The 24,902-nt window shown below is 43.2% G+C and overlaps 2 pseudogenes; both read left to right on the plus strand.

Moving 5' to 3' along the window:
• Nucleotides 1-3,816: 3,816 nt before the first annotated feature.
• Nucleotides 3,817-4,368, plus strand: LOC516667 (ferritin heavy chain; annotated as a pseudogene).
• A 16,394-nt stretch (nt 4,369-20,762) lies between these two features.
• LOC618304 (ferritin heavy chain) lies at nt 20,763-21,733 on the plus strand (annotated as a pseudogene).
• The last annotated feature ends 3,169 nt before the right edge of the window (nt 21,734-24,902 follow it).

Here is a 24,902-nt window from a genome sequence, read left to right on the forward strand (position 1 = left end):
AGAGTTGGACTGTGAAGAAGGCTGAGCACCGAAGAATTGATGCTTTTGAACTGTGGTGTTGGAGAAGACTCTTGAGAGTCCCTTGGACTGCAAGGAGATCCAACCAGTCCATTCTGAGGGAGATCAGCCCTGGGATTTCTTTGGAAGGAATGATGCTAAAGCTGAAACTCCAATACTTTGGCCACCTCATGCGAAGAGCTGACTCATTGGAAAAGATCCTGATGCTGGGAGGGATTGGGGGCAGAAGGATAAGGGGCCGACAGAGGATGAGATGGCTGCATGGCATCACTGACTTGATGGACATGAGTTTGAGTAAACTCCAGGAGTTGGTGATGGACAGGGAGGCCTGGCATGCTGCGATTCATGGGGTCACAAAGAGTCAGACACAACTGAGCGACTGAACTGAACTGAACTGAATTCCTGGGCAGGTAATTAAGATCTTGCTTCATGCTGCCACTCAGTGCTGCCTCACTGAGATCATACCTACAGGGCATTGCTGGGAAAACAATCAAAGCTGCACAAACCCATTTGGTTGTCACTATTAGGATCCTTCACCTCAAACAGATTCCTCTGGTGGTGGTTCCAATGGGACCATTCCACATGGAATAAGCCCATGTTCTTTGCCTTCCTGGTGGAACTCTCTACTGGACATGAGGGACACTTCCTCTCCTGGTCAACATACTAAACATCTTGCATTATCAACTTAAATAGGGTGCCCTGTCATTAAAGATATGCTTAAGACCTGAGTCATGAAGTCACTGTCTCCCTTGTTAATAGTCCCATTTGGCAGGTATTTCAGCCAGCAACCAAAGGATGGCATGGGTGATCAAAACCTTAGTGCTCAGGCAAGGCTTCAATTCCTATTATAGAACTGACTACGGATGTATAGTTGGCCGAACAAGTGTCCTTTGTGTTCACTGACCTACTAACATGTTCCACTCGATCTCATCTTTGATGAGTCCCAGGCTCTCTTTGTTTTTGCTTTTAAGGGGCTGATTATACATTTATGCAGTTCTCAATGGAATATTTAAATAGCCCTGCAATCACATGTAGCCTCTGCCACCAGGATTTAAATACGTTATAGTTGGAAAGGTGTCATTTTGGGCATTATATTGATGCCATTATGCTCAGGGGTCCCTCTGAAAGCAGTACAAGTAGACCTGCACACCCTCACACACCACCTAGACCTCAAGATCCAAGGCTTAGCCTTGTCTGTCATATTTCTGGTCATCAACTAGTCCTATAGGGCAGAGGTTCCCAAGCTTGGTATCTACTGCCTGATGATCTGAGGTGGAGCTGATGTAGTAATAATAGAAATAAAGAGCACAATAAATGTAATGCCATTGAATCATCCCAAAACTAATCCTGCACCCCTGGTCTATGGAAAAATTTTCTTCCCTAAAACTGGTCCTTGGTGCCAAAAAGGTTGGGGACATCTGCTCTAAGGGCTGAGAAATTTCCCCAACAGTCAACCATCAAATGTGTTGTTTAGTTGTTCAGTTATTTCTGACTCTTTGTGATCCCATGGACTGTAGGACTGTAGCCTGCCAGGCTCCTCTGTTCATGGGATTTTCCAAGCAAGAATACTGAGTGGGTTGCCATTTCCTTCCCCAGGGGATCTTCTCAACCCAGGGGTCAAACACAGGTCTTCTGCATTTCAGGCAGGTACTTGACCACTGAGTCACCTGGGAAGCCCCAAACATCAATTACTCACCATGAAACCATCCAGTACACTCAGACAAGCACAACACATATTAGGCCTTTTCCTGTTCTGGAGGCAACACATCCCTCACATCTCACTGTTTCTTTGCCCTGTTATACATGCAATCACATACAAGTTGGCGGCCTTCCAATGGGGCTAAGGCCAACAAATATGCTTTGGAAAGTGCCCTGGATGCATTCCAGCAAGTCTTCCCTTTATTCCCCACTGGCTCCATATGCCCTATCAAGTCATTGGTCACACAAGACTATGCCTCCTGGAGTCTCTGGACCAAACAGGAAGGAGTCTACCTGGTTTCCTTTGAGGTTTTGGACTAAGCACCTACCCCCAGCAGCAGGCCTGTATACTTCCTTTGAGCACCAGCTTTTGGCATCCTCTTGGGCTCTTTGAGGAACTGAGTTCATAAGCAGCCCCCATCTGTTACTACTTCAAACATAAGTTCCTGCAATGCCCAGGGTTAGAGATGCCTCTCAAGAGAAAGCTCAGCACGCACACACGATGCCTCCTTGATAACATGGAAATGGTAGCTTTAGGGCTAACCTTGATGTCAAAAGCCTTTCCAAAGGACAAGAGGATGTGGCTTCCCCCACGCTCAGCCCCTGGCTGGAGAGTAGCACCCCTTCTGCTGCTTCCTCCTCCTGTGGCCACTTGGGGAACCCCTGGGACTCACAGCAACAGATTTTATATCTTGGGCTCCAAAATCACTGCAGAACAGCAAGGGGAGGGGGTTAAATCACAAAAAACTGGAAGTGTTACTCATTCAGACGTGTCCAACTCTTTGTGACCCCATGGACTGTAGCCTGCCAGGCTCCTCGGTCCATGGGATTCTCCAGGCCAGAATACTGGAGTGGGGAGCCATTCCCTTCTCCAAGGGATTAACTTCTGAATCTGTGTTTGCACCAAGAGAAAATGCTGTAGGCTTACAATAACTTATAACCTGTAGTCATCCAGAACTTCCTTCCTGGCTAACTAGTCAGAGTAGGCTAACTGCTACAACAAATATTCTGAGTCTTATTAGCTTAACACAGTACGGTTTTACTTTCTGTTCTTACAAGACCCAGTGCACACTGGTGGGGCAGAGGATGGGGCTAGAGTCTCCTTATGTCATTCAAAGGCTCAGGAAGGGAAATTATATGAGAGAAGCTCTGATGTAACTGTGGACCTGCTCCACAGAAGAGAAAGAAACAAAACACAAAGACATAATCAATCGGGATACAGGAAAGTCTTCCAATTTCAGAAAACACCAAGTTTTTGGCATTTGAGATGGTCCTTATCTTACCTGCAAGCTCCAAACCATGTATCCCAAAGAGAGAAGACCACTCCCTGACACACTCTACACTCCCATTCATAGGAGACAAATAGTGGAATGGATGTCATAACTGTAGCTCAGATCCATGGTAAATTTCAAGGCTAATCAAATGAGTCCTTTATGCCCAAATATGGATAGACAAATGCTTACCAGATATTTGACAGAAGTGGAAGAGATCATGATGCGTAAACAGAACAATTTCTGGAGGAAAAAACAAATATACTACAGGAAATAGAAGAGAACATCACAAAAAAATCCAAATTCATATTGTCAGAACTGTAAAGATGATAGTGGGTTTATAAAATGGGAACAGAGTACTATAAAAGGGAGCTATTAGAGAATAAGAAAAAGTCTTGGGAAAAGTATTATGGCAAAATTAAACACTTTGTGGATGCCAAGTATTCAGCTCAAAGCAGCTCTGCCTCACCCTGGCTTTGATAGACAGTGGTCTCGCCCTGGCCACACCCTGGCTTGGATAGACAGTGGTCTCGCCCAGCTCACGGCTCCTGCACACGGCTCCCGCCCACCCACGTGACCTCTTCCTTAACCAATCACAAGCCCGGGTACTGACCCCGCCCAACAGACACCTCTAACAATCCATCCCAGAGACCCTGCCCAGCTACCAGCCATCTGGCCCGGAGCCCGCCTCCGGCCACCCACATTGTCCACCCTGGAAAGGTTCGGAGGAGGCCACTGGCCCCGGCCACCCCGCCCCCACCCCCGCCGATTCCTGCCCCGGAGACGCTTTGTCCCAGCCGCCATTCCCTGGGTCGGGGAGTGGCCCGCCATGCTGCCCACATTGCCCTCACAGGAGCGTCAGAACTACCGCCCCGAGTGCGAAGCCGCAATCAACAATCATGCCACCCTGGAGTTTCACGCCTCCTTCCAGTGCCTGGCCGTGGCCTTATACCTCGACCATGATGATGTGGGCTTGAAGCATTTCTCCCACTTCTTCCTGCTCCGCTCCCAGGAGCACAGCAGGACAGCCGAGAGCCTGATGTTCCTACAGATCCAGCGCGGGGGCCGCATCTGCTTCCTCAACATCGGAAAGCCTGAGACCCAACAGTGGAAGAGCGGACTCCAGGCCATGCAAGATAGCCTGCACTGGGAGAAGTACGTCAACCAGAGCCTGCTCAACCTGCACCAGCTGGCCACCGACAGCAGCGATGCCAACCTGTGCCACTTCCTGGGGACTGGCTACCTGGACCAGCAGGTCAGGTTCATCAAGGAGCTGGGGGACCATGTCAGCAACCTGAGCAACATGGGGTCCCCGGAAGGTGCCCTGGAAGAGGACTTCTTTGACAAGCTCACCCTGGGTGACGGCGACAAGAAGGACTGAGCCGGGACTGGACTTTCCCCCGAGTCCTAGGTGACTGCCCAAGGTCACCAGAAGAAGTTCACTTAAATTTTCCTTATTTCACTTTTGACAGTTCTTCCAATAAATTGCTTCATAAAGAAATAAAGGTCCCTTGTTGATTCATGCGTGCAAACCCTTAACCTTTCAAGTTTTAAAACAGGTATCCAGGAGTCTCTTGAGCTACCAATGCCCTGTCCACAGGCAGCTCAAGATTTGCACAGAGGGAGGGAAGAAGGGGACCCATAGGATCCTGAACAATACAAAATGTACCTTCCCCTAATAAACAACGTGGTACATGGGGTGGGCGTGGGTGAGGTGAGGCTCTGGTGAATGTGGGTGACTGTGAATAGATGAGCTATAAAAATATGGCCTGAAAATCATGATTGGTATAGATCTCCAGAAACAGTGAAGGGAATGGGATTGGGAAGGGAATGAAATAAAGGGGTCTTGATTTTATTTGAAGCAGACTTCTGGGTAGCAAGATGGTAGCCCTGGATGCTGGCATAGCAGAGTCCCTCTCTGACAAGCTCACCCTGGGCTACAGTGACAATCTAAGGGTAGCAGGCCTGGCTTTCCTAGAGACACACTTCTTGTGGTCACCACTGTTGAGCATGGATGCTCCCTTTACAAAATACCCATGTGCGATTTTTTTTTAACTGTACCACCCTGCGATAAAGTAACATGGCACCACTCAAAATTTACCTCAATTCTATTGACGGTTAATCTATATAGCCCTTCTAGGGTGAAAAATATAAGCTCTTGAATGAAGGCCAATTTGTGATACTGAATATAAAGTAAAATGAATCCCCCTGAATATGAAGTCACTGGTACTGGCTGTATTGAGGAATGTAGTGGTGGGAAGGGTTGAAGCTGGGAGGTATCACAGCTGGTCCAGGTGAAAGACAATGGTGGTTGCACTGGAGTGGAGGATGAAGAAATGAAGAGATGTAGACACATTGCAGATGGATTGGGATACATCAGCAAGGTTTCTTCGTGGGCCAGAGATGAAGAGTGAGATATGAAGAAATTAATCTAATTTAGCCTGGGTTGATGGTGGTGCCATTTTATCAATTTGAGGTCTTTTGCCAGGGGCACAGCTGGGATGGAAGGTTGGAGAAGGCATGTCATGTAAAATCTGAGATGCATATTAGACATCCAAGTGGAACTGTCATGCAGGTAGCCAGAAAAATGAATCTGGAGTTCAGAGTGGATGTAGATGTCAGCTTTAGAAATAGACCTATGGGAAATATCATGATCCCTATATAGATTGTGTGTGGTCATGGGAGTGGAAAACCTCACTGGAGAGCGGACTAGGAGTGTGGCAGAGCCTAAGCCCTGGGTAACGAACATGTAGAAGCAGGGCTGAGGTGATGAAACGCCAGAGGGGTGCTGACCTCACCTTGACCATTAGCTCACTGCAGACTGTGCCCACCTGTGCCCACACCCCGTGGCCCCAAATCAGCCTGTTTGTGACCTCACTGTGGCCTCCTGGGATCTGCTTTCAGAATGGGGAGAAGACTGAACTTTTTATCTTCTTGTAACTATGCAGAAATAAATTTTCCAGTTTAAAAAAAAAAAGATTTCTTAAGAAAATGATAAGGACTTGCCTGTTGGTCCAGTAGTTAAGAAACTGCCTTCCAACACAGGGGATATGGGTTCGATCTCTGGTCCGGGAATTATGATCCCACATGCCTCAGAAGAACTAAGGCCATGCGCAGCAACACAGACAAAGGACAGCAAAAAAAAAAAAAAAAAATCTTTATTTTTTTCCTCTTCCCCTTTAAAAATTCAGCCTCTCGGTCAACTCTATTTGATCAGATGAAGTCTCTACACATGTAAACCGTAATATCCTAATAAAAACACTCAAAATATGTTTCTTCTGTGCCTAGGTGTGGTTAATAAGGCAAAAGGTAAAATTGTACAGATCTTGCCTGTCTTATGGTCCTTGATAAGACATGGTCCTCAGATTGACACATGGTCAGTCTGAGTCTCCCTAAAGTTTGCAAACTGCTTTGAATATTTACAAATATTCAAATATTTACAAATATTCCTCCCTGTAGCTTAGACATGACCCTGGTTTAGTCCCAGGGTCAGGGAGATCCCTGGGAGAAGGGAATGTCCACCCACTCCAGTGTTCTTGCCTGGAGAATTCCATGAACAGAGTAGCCTAGCAGGCTCCAATCCATGGGGTCGCAAATGGTCGCACTCAACCGAGTGACTAACACTTTCATTTTCCTCTCTCTGACAATGTCTCAGATCCTACATATGTCAATTAACTGTTCTCCTCTAGATAGAAGCAAGCACCAGGTGAGTAGCTGTTCATCTCTATAACTAGAAATTGACTTTTAGGTTGTGCTAGGGCTTCATTACTGCACAGGCTCTTCTCTAGTTGCGGTGTGTGGGTTCCTTAGTGTGGTGGCTTTGCCTGTTGCACACCACGGGCACGAGGCGCTTGGACTTCAGTAGTTGTGGCACATGGGCTCAGCAGTCGTGGTTCCCCGGCTCTAGAGCACAGGTTCAGTAGTTGTGATGCGCAGGCTGAGGTGCTCTGCGAAATGTGAGATCTTCCTGGATCAGGGATCAAACCCAGGTCTCCTGTTTGGCAGAAGGATTCTTTACCACTGAGCCACCAGGGTAGCCTAAAGATCCTTCTTGCTCTCCAGTTTTGGAGAAACAGTTTGGTGTCGTGGATTCTTCCCCACAGATGGCCTGGGTTCAAATGCCATTCTAGCCACTTACTAAATTGAAGGCATTGGGGAATGTGAATTAACTTCTCTGTGCCTCTGTTTTCTGATATGTAAAATAGGGATCAAAAAACTATGGCTTAAAAGAGTAGATTGTTTATTATATTGAAAATGTTTAATTTCAATTTAAACATATTGAAAATTTGTATCTTTTCAATTGCCCTCAGGCAGGGCAGTATCAAATGAAACAAGTTCCCAAAGGGCTAGATGACCAAGGTCAACCTAGGGCATTCATACATGTATACTCTCTACCTCAGATCTGATATAATTGGCAGCGAGGGGAGAATATGTAGGTCACATCTTTCTGTATCTGCCTGAATGCCCTATTCCCTTACTGGGGGAAGATCTAACAAAGTTAAATGCCTAAGTGACTTTCTCACCAGAAAAAGTAGACACTAAAGTACTCCTAGGTCAAGCCTGCCCTCTCCAAGTTGTGCTATGACAATGGCGAGACAAACTTGAACCAGAAGTCCCTGAAGAAATTCTACAAAAGGTAAGAGCTGATGCTTGAGTTGTGGGGAGGCCAGGAAGAGCCAGGACTGCCAACCCAGTAGGAGGAAACTCCAGCCCGGTGCGAAGTGTCAGAACTGAAAAAGCAATAAGCTTTAAAGAGGCATGTGAAGTATAAAGCCTCTGAGAACCACCTTTATTAAATGCCAAGTAACCCAACGTCAGTAGTGTAGCGTTAGTGGTTCAGTGATGTCCCATTCTTTACGACCTCATGGACTGTAGCCCACCAGGCTCCTCTGTCCATGGGATTCTCCATGCAGGGATACTGGAGTAGGTAGCCATTCCCTTTTCCAGAAGATCTTCCTTACCCAGGGATCCAACCTGGGTCTCCTGCATTGCAGGCAGATTCTCTACCTACCATCTGAGGTTCCAGGGAAGCCCCTTATCAAACTTATCAATATCAATAAAATACTCCAATACTGCCGGTACAAAAGCCAGGGGCCAGAGATTATTGTTTGCATGGGATCTGAGACTCATTGACTAAATTGTACACGATGTATGTTCCACAGTGCCAAATTCTTATACTTTTACTTACAATCTTATTTGGAGACTTTTGCTGGTTTACAATTCTGGACCTAAAAAATCCCTTTTACTGCATACCACTCAGTCCTGAGGCCTAGGAACTGTTGCCTTTGAATGAGATGATCCAGAGACTAATATGAAAGAACTCTATTGTTGGATGGTGCTCCCACAAGGATCGAAGAATGCCCCCACCATCTTCTCGGCAAGCCTTAGCCAAGGACTTAAGGGACCGCCAATTAAATCAAAGAATTGTACTGCAATATATGAATAATATACCTAATGGCCAGTAAAACGAAGGAAGCTTCAGGCCAAAATACAATCCTTACTTTCAACTTTCTGGCAGACTGGGGATATAAAGTGTCCATGGGAAAAGTGAAAACTTCTCAACCAACTGTAAAATATTTATGACAAAGAAACATATTCCAAATGGAAGGGACGCATTAGAGTGACGGCATCAACCACCAAAAGGCAATCCTGAGGATTGTTAGGAATGGCTGGGCTTTGTTATATTTGGATCCCTAAGTTTGGGATCATGGTAAACCCCTATGTGACGCTCTTAAAGGAAATAACAATGAGCCACTAAGATAGACTGCAGAATGCCATAAGGCCTTTCTGTACAATTCACTCAAGTCCATTCTAGCAGACCTGACCTGACAATACAGATACAGAAATGCTTACAAATCGGAGGAGCTTCATGGATGGGGGACTCTTTGGTATGCAGCAGTAACTCATCAGGAAGTCCTAGAAGCAGAACTCCTCCTCCAGGTATGTCTGCCCAGAAGGCAGAGCTAATAACCTGCATGAGAGCCCTGCACCTTGGAGCTAAGAAAAAGGCAACTCCTGCTACTCATTCTAAGTACACCTTCTCTGTGGTACAGGTATATGGGGCTATATGAAAAGAGAGGTCTATGAACATCAGGAAGGAAAGAAATACACAGAGGAGATCCAGGACTTACTAGACTCTGTTAGAATGTTGGAAGAACCAGCCCTCACTCACTCCCCAGGCCACCAAAAGATGGATAGTAATATAACTAATGGAAATAATTTGGCCCATCATGCATGCATGGTAAGTCACTCAGTCGTATCCAACTGTCTGCAACCCCATGGACTGTAGCCTCCCAGGCTCCTCTGTCCATGGGATGTCCCAGGCAAGAACACTGGAGTGGATTGCCATTTCGTCCTCCAGGGATCCTCCCGACCCAGGGATCAAATGCACCTCTCTCGTGTCTCCTGAGCTGGCAGGCGGGTTCTTTACCACTAGCATCACCTGGGAAATAATTTGGTCTGTCAGGCCACAGAAAATCAGCCAGAACCAAAACCCCAGGTCCTAAAACCCTAGCACTCATCCCACGTGTGGACCTATTGCTGTTTAAGCCTCAGTATTCAGTCATGGACCTAGAGAGCAGATGAATGGGGATGTTATGCTCAACATCACTAATTAGTAGAGCAATACAAATTGAAACTTACCATGAGGGCTTCCCTAGTGACCCAGTAGTTAAGAATATGCCTTGTAATGCAGGGGACACTGGTTCAATCCCTGGTTTGCGAAGATCTCACATGCTGCAGAGCAACTAGGCCCGCGAGCCACAACTACTGAAACCCACGTGCCGAGAGCCCATGCTCTGCAACAAGAGAAGCCACCGAAATGAGAAACCCACCACACCACAGCTGGAGAGTAGCTCCCATGCAGCACAAATAGAGAAAGCCCTCACACAGCAAGAAAGACCCAGCACAGCCAAAATAAACAAATAAACAGACATTTCTCCAGAGAAGACATACAGATGGGCAAAAAGCTCATGAAAACATGCTCAATGTCGGTAATAATTAGAGAAATGCAAATCAAAACTACAACGATGTATCACCTCACACTGGTCAGAATGGCTATCATCAAAAAATTCTATAAACAATAAATGGTGGAGAGCGTGTGGAGAAAAGAGAACCCTCTTGCACTGTTGGTGGGAATGTAAATTGGTGCAGCCACAATGGAGAACAGTATGGAGGTTCCTTAAAAAACTAAAAATAGAACCACCATAGACTCAGAAACCCCACTACTGGGCATATACCCTGAGAAAACCATAATTCAAAGACACATGTACCCCAATGTTCAATGCAGGTCTATTCACAATAGCCAAGACATGGAAGCAGCCTAAATGTCCAGTGACACAAAAACAGATAAACAAGATCTACATATATACACTGGAATATTACTCACCCACAAAAAGAAATACAATTAGGACATTTGAAGTGATGGGGATGGACCTAGAGTCTGTCATACAGAGTGAAGTAAGTCTGAAAGAGAAAAAAATCATGGTCTATTAATGCATATATATGGAATCTAGGAAAATGGTACTGCTGAACCCATTGCAGGGCAGAAATAGAAATGCAGTCATAAAGAATGGACATGTGTACAAGAGGGGGAAGAGGGAGGGTGCCAACTGAGAAAGTAGCACAGACATATATACACTACCATGTGTAAAATAGACAGCTAGTGGCAAGCTGCTGTAGCACAGGGAGCTCAGCTTGGGGCTCTGGGATGGCTTAGAGGAGTGGGATGTGGTGTGGGAGGGAGGCTGAAGGGAGGGGATATATGGATGCATATAGCTGATTCACTTTGTTCTATAGCAGAAACAAACACAACATTGTAAAGCAATACATTCCACCCTCCCAAGAGAAAAGGAAACCATGGCTTCCAGCAGCACAAGTAGTTCAAATGGGCTGATTTGAGACTGGCCAATCAGCTGATTCCTCGAACCCCTTAAATTTCTCCTTCAACCTTGGGGTGAAGAACCAGATTTGAGAGCCTTGCCTCCTGTCTCTTTGTCAGCTGACCTCACAAGAAAACTTCCTTTTCTCAAAAGCCAATGCTATAGTACGGGGTTCTATGCACATCAGGCAGTGAGCCTTTCTTGGTAACAGACGCACGGTTAACCAGACGCATCAAGTGACATAGACACACACACATTTACCTATTTGTTTCATCACAGACTGCTTTGTTTTATACCATGGGTTGTCAAACTATGGCCTGCAAGCCAAATCCCGCCCACCATCTATTATGTTACTTTTTTAATTTGTTAAAGATGATGTTTTTTAAGAGTCCATTCAACTGCAAGGAGATCAGACCAGTCTGATTCTAAAGGAAATCAACCCTGGATATTCATTTTAAGGACTATTTCTGAAACTCCAATATTCTGGCCACTTGATGCAGAGAACTGACTCACTGGAAAACACCCTGATGCTGGGAAAGATGGAAAGCAAAAGGAGAAGGGGACAACAGAGGAAGAGATGGTTGGATGGCATCACTGACTCAATGGTCATGAATTTAAGCAAGCTCTGGGAGACAGTGGGAGGAAAGAGGAGCCTGACATACTACAATCCATGGGGTCGCAAAGAGTTGGACATGACTTACTGACTAAACAACAACACTTTTAAGAGAAGTTTTACGCTGATAGCAAAATTGAGAGAAAGGAACCGAGATATTCCCAGGCCACATATTCCCTGGCCCCACATATGCATAATGTATGCCACACTCAACATCTGGCAGCAGAGTGGTAAATTTGATACAACTGATGAACCTACAATGATACATCATAATCACCCAAAGGCCATGGTTTATGTTAGGACTCCTTATTGGTGGTGTACATTCTATGGGCTTGGACAAATGTATAGGGACATGTACTCCTGATTATAGTCATGTACAGAGTTTTCAGTGCCCTAAAAAATATCCTCTTCACCTATTCTTTACTCCTCCCCTCTCAACCACTAATCTTTTTACTGTCTCCATATTTCTTACATTGAGATATAATTGACATACACCAATGATTTCAGGTATATAACATAATGGTTAGATATCTGTATATGTTGTGAAAAGATCCCAAGTAGTTGACATCCATTACCATACAATAGTTACAAATGTTTTAGTTGTGACAAGAACTTTTTAGGCTTACTATACTAGGAACTTGCAAATATACAATAGTGTTATTAATGACAGGCACCATGCCATACATTATAACCCATGACTTATAACCTGAAGATTTTGTCTTCTGCTTCCTTAACCCATTTTGCTCACTTTGATGCCCTCACCTTTGCTCTGGCAATTACCAATCTGTCCTCTACGAGTTTTGGTTTTTCTTCTTGTTTTAGATCTCACATATAAAGGAGATATGTATACATATACAGATACATATACAGTATCTGTCTTTCTTAGTCTGACTTATTTCATTTAGCCTAATGCCTTCCATTTGAGGAATTTCAAATCCTAAAAGATAATGCTGTGAAAGTGCTGCACTCAATATGCCAACAAATTTGGAAAACTCAGCAGTGGCCACAGGACCGGAAAAGGTCAGTTTTCATTCCAATCCCAAAGAAAGGCAATGCCAAAGAATGCTCAAACTACCACGCAATTGCACTCATCTCACGCACTAGTAAAGTAATGCTCAAAATTCTCCAAGCCAGGCTTCAGCAATACATGAACCATGAACTTCTAGATGTTTAAGCTGGTTTTAGAAAAGGCAGAGGAACCAGAGATCAAATTGCCAACATCCCCTGGATCATTGAAAATGCAAGAGAATTCCAGAAAAACAACAATTTATGCTTTATTGACTATGCCAAAGCCTTTGACTATGTGGATCATAATAAACTGTGGAAAAATCTGGAAGAGATAGGAATACCAGACCACCTGACCCGCCTCTTGAGAAAACTGTATGCAGGTCAGGAAGCAACAGTTAGAACTGGACATGGAACAACAGACTGGTTCCAAATAGGAAAAGGAGTACATCAAGGCTGTATATTGTCACCTTGCTTACAGAACTTCTATGCAGAGTACATCATGAGAAATGCTGGGCTGGAAGAAGCACAAGCTGGAAGCAAGATTTCCAGGAGAAATATCAATAACCTCAGATATGCAGATGACACCACCCTTATGGCAGAAAGTGAAGAGGAACTAAAAAGCCTCTTGATGAAAGTGAAAGAGGAGAGTGAAAAAGTTGGCTTAAAGGCCAACACTCAGAAAACTAAGATCATAGCATCTGGTGCCATCACTTCATGGCAAATACATGGGGAAACAGTGTCAGACTTTATTTTTGGGGGCTCCAAAATCACTGCAGATGGTGATTGCAGCCATGAAATTAAAAGACACTTACTCCTTGGAAGAAAAGTTATGACCAACCTAGATAGCATATTGAAAAGCAGAGATATTGCTTTGCCAACAAAGGTCCGTCTAGTCAAGGCTATGGTTTTCCCAGTGGTCATGTATGGATGTGAGAGTTGGACTGTGAAGAAAGCTGAGTGCCGAAGAATTGATGCTTTTGAACTGTGGTGTTGGAGAAGACTCTTGAGAGTCCCTTGGACTGCAAGGAGATCCAACCAGTCCATCCTAAAGGAGATCAGTCCTGGGTGTTCATTGGAAGGACTGATGCTGAAGCTGAAACTCCAGTACTTTGGCCACTTCATGAGAAGAACTGACTCATTGGAAAAGACCCTGATGCTGGGAGGGATTGGGGCCAGGGGGAGAAGGGGCCGACAGAGGATGAGATGGCTGAATGGCATCACTGACTCGATGGACATGGGTTTGGGTAAACTCTGGGAGTTGGTGATGGACAGGGAAGCCTGGCGTGCTGCGATTCATGGGGTTGCAAAGCGTCGGACATGACTGAGTGACTGAACTGAACTGATGATAAGTGATGCTGAATACTTTTTATATAACCCTTAGCCATCTGTATGTCTTCTTTGCAGAAACATTGATTCAGATCTTCTCTCAGTTTTAGTACTCAACTTTTTTCTTTTTTTTTTTTAATGCTGTTTTGGAGATTAACCCCTTATCACAGAGGTCCCAAACCTCCAGTCAGATCAGCAGCAGCATTAGATTAGAAATAAAGTTCACAAAGATGTAACATGCTTGAATCATCCTGAAGCCATCCCCTCACACCCAGTCCATGAAAAAATTGTCTTCCCCAAAACTGGTCCCTGGTGCCAAAAGACTAGGGACCGCTGCTGCGTTATCACATTTATCATTTGCCAATATTTTCTCCCATTCATGCCTTTTTATTTTGTTGATAGTTTTACTTTGCCATGCAGGAGTCTTTTAGTTTCATGTAGTCCCACCTATTTATTTTTGCTTTTCTTGCCTTCACTTGGGTGTCAAATACAAAACCTCACCTCCGAGACTAATGTCAAGGAGTTTACTAATGCTTCTATTTTCTCCTACAACCGTTATGGCTGCAGTCTTACGTTCAAGTCTTTAATCCATTTTGTGTTGATTTTGGTGTATGGTGTAAAATAGCGGTCCAGATTCATTGTTTTCCATGTGGACATCCTGTTTCCCCAATACCATTTACTGCAGAGATTGTCTTTTTTCTATGTATATTTCTGGCTCCTTGCATAAACTAATTAAATTGGGTTTATTTCTGGGCTCTATTTTCCACCATTGATCTGTGTGTCCGTTTTTATGCCAATACCATACTGTTCTCGTTAATGTTCCATACTTTTGTCTCTTCTAGATTGTGATACATTTGGAATCATACAGTATATATAGCCTTCCTAGATTGGCTTCTTTCACTTAGTAAGATGAATTTATGTCTTCTCCATATCTTTCCATATCTTGATACCTCATTTCTCTTTAGTGCTGATTAGTATTCCACTGTCTGATTGTATCAAAATTTGTTTTATCTCTACACGTATGGAAGGACACCTTGGTATTGTGAATAAAGCTGCTACAAACATCTGCATGCAGGTTTTTGTGTTACCGTCCCTGATGACATACGATATGAGCATCTTTTCATATGCTTGTTTGTCATTTGTGTATCTTCTTTGATGAGCACTTAAGGTCTCTGTCCCATTTTAAACTACACTGCTTGTTTTCTTATTGTTAGGTTTTAAGAGTTATTTGTCTATTTTGGATAACAGTCCTTGATCATGTGTCTTCTGCAAATATTTTCTCCCAGTCTGTGCCTTGTCTTCTCATTCTTTTAATATTGTCTTTCACAGGGCAGAAGTTTTTAATTTTAATCAAATACAGTTGGTCAATTACATACCCAAGGTCATCTGAGCTTTCTCCACTGTTCTTTTCTGGAAGCTTTATAACTTGACATTTTACATTTAGGTCTATGATCCATTTTAAATTAAATTTTATAAATGATGTACAGTGTGTGTCCTTTCTTTGCATGTGCATGTCCAGTTCTTTCAGCACCATTTCTTGAAAATACTATCTTTGCTCCATTGTATTGCCCTTTCTTCTTTGCTTAAGATCACTTCATCATATTTATATGGTTGTATTTCTGGACTCCCTGGTGGTGGTTTAGTATATCCATTTGGGGGTCCTAACACTGCTTGGAGATAAAGTGTGTGTGTTCAGTCGTGTCTGACTCTTTGCAACCCCATGGACTGCTCCTCTGTTCATGGAATTCTTTAGGCAAGAATACTGGAATGGGCTGCCATTCCTGTCTCCAAGGTATCTTCCCACCCCAGGGATCCAACCAATGTCTCCTGCATTGCAGGCAGATTCTTTACCTATTCCCTAGTTTATTCATTGAACTATCTGGCTATTCTTTCCCCAATATCATGCTGTCTCAACTACCATTGCTTTATAGTAAGTCTTGAGGTCGAGTAATGTCAGTTTTCCAATTTTATTGTTCTCCTTTAATAGTGTATTTGCTCTTCTATTTCGTTTTTTCTGTTTGCTTCTGCTTACTAATTTTAGAATAATTTTAGTGATATCCACAAAATAACTTGCTGTGATTTTTACCATCTGCTTTTGTAATAAAATTTTACTGGAATTGACCCATGACCATTTATTTACATGTAGCCTGTTACTGGGTTTATTCTACAAAGTCAGTAAGTAGGAGAGACAATGTCCACCAAGACAGCTACCAATCCCTTCCTACTTGATTAAGCTCCATTCAAGTGTCCTGAGTACAAATTATAAGACTTTATATCAATTAATATATTGATATATTTATTGATAAATTGTATCAATTTACTTTATATCAATTTATATCAATTTACTTTATATCAATTATGCCACCTTGCACAAATAGTATTTATGGTTATTTTAAGCAAGATGCTTGCATATTGAGTGCAGCACTTTCACCGCATCATCTTTCAGGATTTGAAATAGCTCAACTGGAATTCCATCACCTCCACTAGCTTTGTTCGTAGTGATGCTTTCTAAGGCCCACTTGACTTCACATTCCAGGATGTCTGGCTCTAGGTGAGTGATCATACCATCGTGATTATCTGGGTCATGAAGATCTTTTTTGTACAGTTCTTCTGTGTATTCTTGCCACCTCTTCTTAATATCTTCTGCTTCTGTTAGGTCCATACCATTTCTGTCCTTTATCGAGCCTATCTTTGCATGAAATGTTCCCTTGGTATCTCTAATTTTCTTGAATAGATCTCTAGTCTTGCCAAAGAATGCTGAAACTACCACACAATTGCACTCATCTCACACGCTAGTAAAGTAATGCTCAAAATTCTCCAAGCCAGGCTTCAGCAATACGTGAACCGTGAACTTGCTGATGTTCAAGTTGCTTTTAGGAAAGGCAGAGGAACCAGAGACCAAATTGCCAACATCTGCTAGATCACCGAAAAAGCAAGAAAGTTCCAGAAAAACATCTATTTCTGCTTTATTGACTATGCCAAAGCCTTTGACTGTGTTGATCACAATAAACTGTGGAATTTTCTTCAAGAGATGGGAATACCAGACCACCTGATCTGCCTCTTGAGAAATATGTATGCAGGTCAGGAAGCAACAGTTAGAACTGGACATGGAACAACAGACTGGTTCCACATAGGAAAAGGAGTAGGTCAAGGCTGTATATTGTCACCCCGCTTATTTAACTTATATGCAGAGTACATCATGAGAAATTCTGGGCTGAAGGAAGCACAAGCTGGAATCAAGATTGCCAGGAGAAATATCAATAACAGATCTGTAGATGACACCAACCTTATGGCAGAAAGTGAAGAGGAACTAAAAAGCCTCTTGATGAAGGTGAAAGAGGAGAGTGAAAAAGTTGGCTTAAAAGTCAACATTCAGAAAACGAAGATCATGGCATCTGTTCCCATCACTTCATGGGAAACAGATGGTGGAACAGTGGAAACAGTGTCAGACTTTATTTTTTTGGGCTCCAAAATCACGGCAGATGGTGACTGCAGCCATCAAATTAAAAGACGCTTACTCCTTGGAAGAAAAGTTATGACCAACCTAGATAGCATACGCAAAAGCAGAGACGTTACTTTGCCAACAACGGTCCGTCTAGTCAAGGCTATGGTTTTTCCAGTGGTCATGTATGGATGTGAGAGTTGGACTGTGAAGAAAGCTGAGCACCGAAGAATTGATGCTTTTCAACTGTAGCATTGGAGAAGACTCTTGAGAGTCTCTTGGACTGCAAGGAGATCCAACCAGTCCATTCTGAAGGAGATTAGCCCTGGAATTTCTTTGGAAGGAATGATGCCAAAGCTGAAACTCCAATACTTTGGCCACCTGATGCGAAGAGTTGACTCATTGGAAAAGACTCTGATGCTGGGAGGGATTGGGGGCAGGAGGAGAAGGGGATGACAGAGGATGAGATGGCTGGATGGCATCACTGACTCTATGGACGTGAGTCTGAGTGAACTGCAGGAGTTGGTGATAGACAGCGAGGCCTGGGGTGCTGCGATTCATGGGGCTGCAAAGATTCGGACATGACTGAGTAACTGAACTGAACTAAGCAAGATGCAACCAACCTTTGACTTCCTCTTTCCCAAGTTATTCATCTTTAATAGTTAGTAAAATTAATTGGCCATGGTATTACACAGTTTAGACAATGCATTTTAGTGATGTATCCTCTGCCTTCCCCTGTGACAATTTCAATAGAATACTTTTTGTATGGAACTTCCCAATTTGCATGTGTTCTACATATTTATTTTGGCCAGAAGTTTGAGTTTTTTAATCTTATTTTTTTAGATGAAGAAATTAAAGATTTTAAGTGACTTCTGTGATGGTCCATCCATTTTCCCTAGAACATTCAAGTTGATGAGGTGGCTCTTAAGTTTTTGAACAACTTCTAGATCACCAACCACCTCTCTGTGAATGCCCCAACTTGCAGATATTTCTGTTTTATGTTCTCAACACAAGGAAGTTTTTGGAGTTTGGATTGTGGCTTTTGGCCCTCATCTCTGATTATTTTTCCTGTCATGCTTGTTCAAAGAAAGGAAGAAGCCATATGAATGCTGTATATAAATGTTGCTGGGCCCTCCTCAGCAATACAAACTCACTGGGAACATAACCCACTTCCAAATGTTACTAGGCAGGTTCTGAACTGATTAATTAGATAGAATATGCTTGGCTCTACTATCTCCAATTATGCATAGGGTACTTCAGCCTTGAGCCTGGACACATGTAAGAAGGTGATTAGCTGGATATCACAGGAAGTACACATACGGTTGCCCACAGCTGCTTCCTAGTCCCCACACCGAGCAGTAGCAAGAGCGGGGGTAAATGCTTTTAGATCAGAGCAGGATGTGTGGAAGCTTCTGTCACAGGTTGGGACAGTACCCACAGGTGAGTAGAAAAACCCGGGAAGAACAAGGAAAATCCAAATCCAGCAGTTCATCAAAAATATGAGTTGATTCTCTCCAATTTCACTAATGACCGGCCAGAGTAGAAGTTGTCCCCCCTCTTATCTCCCCAGCTTTCTAAATTCACATAGCTGAATGTTTAAAAAGGAATCTACAAACCAATCATGAATTAAAAATCATGAAATGTTTGAAGAAAACCTTGAAAAAATAAACTATCAAGAAGAAATATCAAACTGAATAAATGAAAAAAAAGAGTCCTTATACTTAAAATATTACACAAGCTGAAAGTCAGAAACATTCTACAAAATAACCGGCTTATGATTCTGAAAAGTGGCAAGGCATGCAAGACAAGGAGAGACTCAAGAATTACGCCAGACTGAAGGAAGCTAACAGTCATGATAACTAAATGTAGCATGAGATTCTAATTGGGTCTTTTTACTGCATAAGCATTTGGGGGATAACTGGGAAAACCTTGAATGGCATCTGACTATTCGATGGTAGTAATGCATCACTGTTCATTCCTCAATTTTGCCTGTTGTAGCTACAGGAGAATTTCCATATTTTCACAAATTAGACACTAATGTATTTCAGCTGATGAAACATCAGGTCAACGACTTATTCTCCAATGGTTCAGAAACTACAAGTTCTTTGCACTATCCTTGCAACTTTTCTGAAACTTTGAGAATATTTCAAAATAAAAATACATAACAAAAACCTTACTAACACTCAAAGATAAAGCACTAGTAGAGTAAGACCAAAACTTCAGAATAAATACTCTTAATATACTCAGGCAGTAAAAAAAAAAAAAAAATATATATATATATATATATATATATTTCATCAATAAAAATAAACTAGAGATCATGAATGGAGAAGGCAATTGCAACCGACTCCAGTACTCTTACATGGAAAAGCCCATGGACTGAGGAGCCTGGTGGGCTGCAGTCCATGGGGTCGCTAAGAGTCTGACACAACTGAGTGACTTCACTTTTACTTTTCACTTTCATGCATTGGAGAAGGAAATGGCAACCCACTCCAGTGTTCTTGCCTGGAGAATCCCAGGGACGGGGGAGCCTGGTGGGCTGCCGTCTATGGGGTTGCACAGAGTCGGACACGACTGAAGCGACTTAGCAGTAGCAGCAGCAGAGATCATGAAAATGAAAACACTAATTGTTGGAATAAAAAGTCCAATAAATAAAATAATAGAATAGGCACTGATGAATAGGAAATTAGAGTGATGGTTAAGTAATCAAAGCAATTCTGCTGCAATACAATAGGACCAAGGGAGGACAGAAATAGCAACCAGCTAGTATAGGAAGAGAGAGGAAATTCTCAAAGTACTAATATGTAGAAAATATATGAGAAAATAAAATAATATGTAATAAGGCATATAACAGATAGGGAAATTCCCAGAATGACGAACACAGGAGTTTGAGCCTTGATTTTTAGAAAACACAGACTGAGACTCAGCTTAAATGCTGTTAAGATGCTGATTTTGTTAGAATGTGTGAACTCACAGCAATAAGGATGAGAAAAAGGAAACATCAGGCACGGAAAGATGTGAAGAAATGTAATCCTATGTGTTTATCACGCTGGCCACTGCTTCCCAATGAGCCACAGTGACTCAGCAGATCACTCACTGAACAGGCTTGTCTAAAGGTTTAGAATCTGAAAGCATTCCTCAGGTCACTTGGCAGTGTGGAAGAGGGTGGCATTGGTATTTATCTTACAGGCTCTCTCCAGCCCCTCTTCTCATTGGTCAAAGCCCACCCCGAAGGGGCTTCTTCCACACGTAAATGACATGTTACCAGCCTCTCATCAGCCCCTCAGGAGACTAGCTTCTACACACTGTAGTCTGACTATTTCACTTGAATCAGAAAGTAGAGAGGTGAGAAGGACCTGGAGAGAGATAAGGAGTGGAGTTTTTCTGGGTTATTTCCCAGGAGCTGATTGTTGAAATTGCCTTACAGTCCCCTCGCAACAGACATTACGTCACCACGCAGAAAGAAGGAGGGTCAAGACCATAGACCCCGCCTGCCCACGGATCCCGCCCACCCACGTGACCTCTTCCTTAACCAATCTCAAGCTCAGGCACTGACCCGGCCCAACGGACGCCATTACCCATCCATCCCAGAGCCTGCACACAGCCACCTGTCGTCTGGCCTGGAGCCCGCCTCCGGCCACCCACATCGTCCACCATGGGAAGGCTCCGAGGAGGCCGCTGGCGCTCGCGCCCCCGCCGATGCCAGCCCCGCGCCCCCGCCGACCGAGCCGTCATTCCCTGGGCCTTGGAGCCGCCGGCCATGATGCCCATACCGCCCTCACAGGTTCGTCAGAACTACCGCCTCGAGTGTGAGGCCGCGCTCAACAGCCACGCCGCCCTGGAGTTCCACGCCTCCTTCCAGTGCCTGGCCCTGGCCTTCTACCTCGACCGTGATGATGTGGCCTTGAAGCACTTCCACCGCTTCTTCCTGCTCCGCTCTCACGAGCACAGCAAAACAGCCGAGAGCCTGATGTTCCTGCAGAACCGGCGTGGGGGCCGCGTCTCCTTCCTCGACATCAGAAAGCCCGAGACCCAGCAGTGGGAGAGTGCACTCCAGGCCATGCAAGACACCCTGCACCTGGAGAAGTGCGTCAACCAGAGCCTGCTCGACCTGCACAAGCTGGCCACCGACAGCAGCGACGCCCATCTGTGCGACTTCCTGGAGACCGGCTACCTGGACCAGCAGGTCAAGTTCATCAAGGAGCTGGGAGACCATGTCAGCAAGCTGAGCAACGTGGGGTCCCCGGAAGGCAGCCTGGCAGGGTACTTCTCTGACAAGCTCACCTTGGGCGACGGCGACAAGGAGGACTGATCCTAGACTGGACTTTCCCCTGAGTCCCGGGTGACTGCCCAAGGTCACCCTGCCTGCCATGAAGTCTGCAGTATTGCCCTTGCAGAAAAACTTCACTGAAGTTTTTTTCTTGCAGTTTTGGCAGTTCTTCACATAAAGTTATTGGTTCTTCAAATAAAGTTAATAGTTGATGCATAAATAAACGTCTCTAATTTGTATGTGCAAATCTCTCACTTTTAAACTTTCAAACAGGTGTACAAGAGTCTCTCCAGCTACCCAGGCCCTGTCCACATGCAGCTTAGGATCTCCACTGATGGAGAGGGAAGGTGTTCCATGGGACCATGGAAAACACAAAATCAATCCTCCCCTAGTAAAACAATGTTGGGTGGGGCGTGGTCTGGGGCCCTGGTGAGTGTGGATGCCTGAGCAGAGTTAAAGTATCAAAACATGGCCTGAAAATCATGATTGGGGTTGATCTGGGGAAAAAGTGAAGGGGATGGGGTTGGGCAAAGGTTGAAATGAAGTGGGTTTTCACTTTGTGTGAAATGTTACTGCTTAATTCTGGGTAGCACGATGCGGGGGTCCAGAAGTCAGCTTGGCCAAATCCCTCTTCGGGGTACTCAGGGGCCAGCTTGCCTGCTGATGGACCAGACCCAGCAGCCACAACTGGGACCCTTTGTCCCTGGTCTCCTCCTGATGTGGACAACTGTCCAGAGCGCCCTGACCGGTAAGCAACAAGAGACTATTGACCTCTCTCCCCTTCCCTCTCTCTTTCCTCTCCTTAACCCTTCCTATCCTTCCCCGTTTTTCTAGTCCCCCAGTCCTGGACACAGGAATCTGGTCGAAGGGCCTCAGCCTGAGCTGAGGATTGGAGACTGATCACCTCCTCTTGGCAGAGAACTCGAATTCTGGTTCTGATTTCTGGTAGGGCCGAGTTCCAGTCCTCCCTTCTCTGGAGGCCCAGGGTAAAGTCCTATAATGCCTGGGTATCTGTAGGTGGCAGGAGACGTCTGTAAGGCCACCCCTTTCACCCCCTTCTCCCGCCTCCTGCCCCTTCTTCTTTCAACCTGGCTTCCTTTCCTCGCTTTGAAATCTTTGATGTTAGTACTTGGATCTGAAGTTCTGTGTCTCTATAGGAGGTTTTCTGAGAGACTGTATTCTTGTATTTAAGGGAGTGTCTGATGAGGACTGCCAGGTTTATATGTGTGTGTTTTAACACTGTGTTCTGTGTTATGATCTTTGATGGCCATTTTGCTTTGTCTGGCCACCATTTGGTTTAGACCTGCTGCCATTTTGTTAGAACTTGATTTTCTTTTTTTTTTTTTTTTTTTTTTTTTAATTTTATTTTATTTTTAAACTTTACATAATTGTATTAGTTTTGCCAAACATCAAAATGAATCCACCACAGGTATACATGTGTTCCCCATCCTGAACCCTCCTCCCTCCTCCCTCCCCATACCATCCCTCTGGGTCGTCCCAGTGCACTAGCCCCAAGCATCCAGTATCGTGCATCGAACCTGGACTGGCAACTCGTTTCTTACATGATATTTTACATGTTACAATGTCATTCTCCCAAATCTTCCCACCCTCTCCCTCTCCCACAGAGTCCATAAGACTGTTCTATACATCAGTGTCTCTTTTGCTGTCTCTACCTGTGCCTTGAGACCAGGGCTCTCAGGAACACTTATCTAGACCATCTCTAACTCCTGAGACTGAGGGGAAAAGACTTTAAAAATTTTATTTATTTCAACTTTTTTTTTTAATAAACTAGTAAATTTTATATTGTAATATCTAATTCATGACTAAACTTAGAAAATGAAGCTAGATCTTGCACTGTGTCTGTCTAAATATGTCTTGGTATGTCTTTGTCTCTGGGTAATATTTTTGAGGTTAATTTGTAAATGGGCTCTATTTATTTGGCTTAAAAAAAGGTAAGCGCTTACAAATCAAATAATTCTAAATTAAACAATAAATTCCAGGTTCATGTGAACTGGGAAATATTCAGTATTAAATACCTGATATTAATGTTTGTTGACCTATCTAATATAGACATGTTTTAGAGTAATTAACATTAAGTAGAATATTTTCATTGTACCTAGGTTTGATATAAGTTAAATATTATATCTGTTACAAGTTTGTCAACAAGGAAATTACCTCAAATGAGGAAACTTCTAAAAAATGTAAATGAGATATGAGCTTTTATATAAACTCTATTAAGAATAATTATTCTTTAGAAATATCTGTCTAAAATAGTCTCTCCAGATTGGCATAACTTAAATTTCTAAGGGTTGTGCCAAGTGTGCTAAGTGTTGGAAGTCTATTGAATAGTTAGGTCATTTCCAAATAAAATAAGATTTTGAAACATTTACTACTAAACACTAATTTCCTTTTACAGAGAAACTAAAGAGATTTGGGACTATAAATGAATAATGTTTGATGCCATCCTAAAATGTTCTAAGAAAGCAAGGGTTTTAGAAATTAACAGTGGTATTTATGCTCACTGATTTAGAAAATGCTAAGTTAGTTCTTGATTGCTAAAGGAAAGTAGGAAGTATGTTTTCAGTAAAAAAAAAAAAAAGAAAGAAAGAAAAAGGTATGAAAAAAATACTAAAAAGAGTTATGCATGATCAGGATTTTCTAAAGTTGGATTACAATTAGATAAATCGATTTTGTTAGAAAGGACACAGCCATAAGAAAAGTGGTTAGAGTCAACTAGGTCCAAGATGGTGGAGCAGACTTTCAGTAGACCTTGGGCCTTGGTATTTAGGCCTATTGTGCCATATCAACAAGCTAAATGATACACCCATCAACATTGACTATATCTGACCAAATGTTCTAAACCCTTTTAATTGATCTTTTTGATAAAACTTCCTAAATAGAATTCTTTTGAAGTTCTTTTGACCTCTAGCTAACTTTGGGGTGCTTCAGAGGGCCCCTGAAACATCCCAAAGAGAGATATTAAACTGTGTTTATCTGGTTGGTTAAATTACATGAAAAACATTATCAAATGAGTAATAAATCTGCTCATATTATAATGTATGGTAAAATTACTAATACAGATATCCTAGAAATTATATGGAGTTCTTAACATTCTGATATGTCCTGGTATTCTAATGGAAAACCTGATGACTTCACAAAAGTTAACAAAAGGACTGAATGAAATGGTTTCTATCTGAAAAATTACGGGTTTTCAGGGAGTAGGGAAAACCTTCCTCTCAAACTAATTATGACAATACTTTGGTAAAATTAAACATTATAAGCAAAACAATTATATTTTCTATCTGACTCCTTCAAAAATTGGAAATTCTTAGGTTTCCAGTAAGTTTATCAAATGAGTTAGGAAGGTTATCTCATG

This window comes from Bos taurus, chromosome X (assembly GCF_002263795.3).
Source record: "Bos taurus isolate L1 Dominette 01449 registration number 42190680 breed Hereford chromosome X, ARS-UCD2.0, whole genome shotgun sequence".
NCBI classification, from domain to species: domain Eukaryota; kingdom Metazoa; phylum Chordata; class Mammalia; order Artiodactyla; family Bovidae; genus Bos; species Bos taurus.